Source organism: Pinus tabuliformis, chromosome 6 (assembly GCF_031772625.1).
Source record: "Pinus tabuliformis cultivar Carrire ecotype Pingquan chromosome 6, CPIR1, whole genome shotgun sequence".
Taxonomy (NCBI): Eukaryota; Viridiplantae; Streptophyta; class Pinopsida; order Pinales; family Pinaceae; genus Pinus; species Pinus tabuliformis.
In genome coordinates this window covers 1,861,270,995-1,861,273,972 of record NC_142292.1, presented here as the reverse complement: position 1 = coordinate 1,861,273,972, position 2,978 = coordinate 1,861,270,995, and positions in this window count along the sequence as shown.

Below are 2,978 nucleotides of genomic sequence, written 5' to 3'. Positions count from 1 at the left end.
TTTCCAACAAGGTATCGTACGTGCACAATGGAGATAATATGACCAAGTTACGACCCTGGGAAGTTGGTTGCCCAACTAACCCCAACAAGGCCCACAAACTATTGGTGCTCCATCTCTTGGGTTTAGGGTTTTGGTTGTTTAGGGTTTTCCATTGTTATTCAATAATAAATAGGCCCTTGAGCGTCATTGTAACACAGTTCAAAGGCATGTAGCTATCACATCTCTCCTTAGAGATAAGCTACCATCACCCGAGCTAGTTTATTTCCATTTTGTTTGTAAGCACATTTCAATATTTTGATATTGATGAGATGAAGTTTTATTTATGTTGCATATCTATATTTATGGTTATATATGTCATTTGTTTTGTTCTTGGTCAAGTTCAAATCAATGACTCTATAGAGTCCTTCTACTCTAGATCCCAATGTAAAGGCACATTTCATTTGAGATTCCTTCAGTCATATGAAGACTTCTCCTTTTATGAAGGTTACTCTCATCCCTTTGTCTTCCAATGAAGAAATATATACTAATTTCTTCTTTAATTCCGGAACATACATCACTTCATGAAGAAGAATGGATTCCCCAGAGTCCAAGTCAAATTTGATAGATCCAAATCCCTTCACAGAATATTCAGTATTGTCTCCAAGAATTATCTTCAAACTTGTCTCCCTCTCAACCAGATTTGAGAGGACCTCCTTATACCCAATGAAGTGTCTAGAAGCCCCATTATCTACTAGCCAACTATCATATGAATCTGGAGGAGAAGAACTAGAGAGGGAAGAAAAAAGAGTATATTCATATTGACTAGCAGTTGCATTACTTTCATACTTGGAGTTCCTTGACTTCTTTTGAGGACAACGACCTTCTTCATGATCATCCGAAGCATCTCTTCTTGTTCTATCATCTCTTCGATGGTCTCTTCTTCTATTATTGAACTCGCTATTATTGAATCCATGATTGTGTTGTTTCTTGACCTTGGAGCATCCCTCCTTTCTCGATAATCTTGAGCATATTGGCCAAACCTGTGACAATTATAACACTTAATCTTTCACATGTCCTTGTCTCTTCTTGGTTTTCTTCTACGGGAGTCTCGAGGTGTTGGAGCATAATTCCTTGAATCAAATGGACCTCCTCTACCTTTCCTCTTCTTATCTTGAGTGAAAAAGGCATGTGGCTCTCCTTCTTCATTCTTTTGAATTCTTCCACAGGAAATCATCCTGACTTCCTCTTTCTTAGATGCACAATCTAGGGTTTTCTTATATAGACTCTTGTTAGCACAGAAATTTCACCTAACAGAAATTTGTTCCTAGTTGGTGCATTTATTAGTGAAATTCCCTTACCCTCTTTCTAGGAGGGCCAACAAGTGAAAATAAAAACTAAACTCAACACATAGACATTGACACAACTGCAAAACACCAAACAATGTGATCTTGACAGTGATGGCAACACAAACAATGCCAAAGGCTAACATCAACAATGACAACAACAAAAACACTAAGCCATTGTTGTAACACAGACACTATGTCATTATATTTGTAGCAACAACCACACAACCCATCAACAACATCATAACAGCCAATAATATTCCATGGACAACAATTGGAACTAACAACAATGTAACTAACATTGTTGCCCATAAAACATATTACAAAAAGACAGTCAGTGACCACAAATCTATTAATAAAAAAAATAAACCAGCATCCCACCACTGCTATGAGTAAAAACACATTGTTGTTGTTGCTCCTAAATCAAAACCAAAAAACTAATGACATAGCAATTGTTGTACCTTGAAACAAAAAATTGTTGCAAGCATCTCACATAATGTTGTACATGAAAACATAAATACATAAAACTGCTACAAATAAGAACACATTGTTACAAATAACCACTAGACTACACAACAAACTGTTGAAACATATACAACAATTGAACACACAGAAATCTACTGCAATTATACACTTAAGCGCAAAACAACTGAAACTAACACACATAGAACTGGAGGTAAAAAAAGTCTTTAACACACATAAATCCATATTTACATTAACATGAACAAAACTGTACATAATATGCAGCCCTCCCTGCCATGGTGGCAAGGAGGTTGTGCTCCCCTCACACTTTCCTCACGCAACCACCAAAACCTTATGCAACACCCTTTACACCACAAGAAAACCCTGAATACTATCTTACTTACTTCTCAAAAACCCCTACATAATCCCTAACCCTAACATCATGACAAAAAAAATTAATATTTTTAATAAAATATCTAACAAATAACTTTCCCTCCAAATGACATGCACCTTTTACAACATTTGCTTTACATTTGTTGTCATTTCATTTTTCATTTATATTTTCTTTTATTTTCACATTTACATTTACAATTCATTTTCTAATTAGCACTTGGGCTCCAATAGGCCCCTCACATAAATCCTGGCTCGTCCCAAGCTAGTTACAGGCACACATCCATGCTCACTTGTGCTACTACTGTGCAATCCAAAACCTCCTTTGGATGTTGATTTGCAAGTTGCTCCCTAATATGTTTCTCTACTCTGCGCTCCATCTTGGTGCAATTCTTCCTCTTTGGGTGTCCCAAACTCCAACTCGCAAGACCCCGTGTCCTCGCTTCTTTCGTTGGTATCCCAACCTTCTCCGCTCACAAGACCCACTCTCTCTCCCTCTCTACTCTACTTTGTCTACTACAACCTGCATTCATCTCTTTGTTGCTCTCCTTGCTTCCAATATCTATGTTTGTTCCAACTGCTCGGATTCTCTGCATGTTATCAATTGTCGGTGTTTTTGTACTATGATGTTGTTGAGGGCATTTGTTGTGAAGTTCCATCTCTCTTTGTACATTTTCTACTTCTTTGGGGCATCTTAAATTGTAGTGTGCCATCTGGTTTGATTAGGACTAGCTAACAACACTGGTGAGGCTCTTAATAAATATTACACGTGTATTATGTCCTATATTTCTTCTCTTTGTTGCA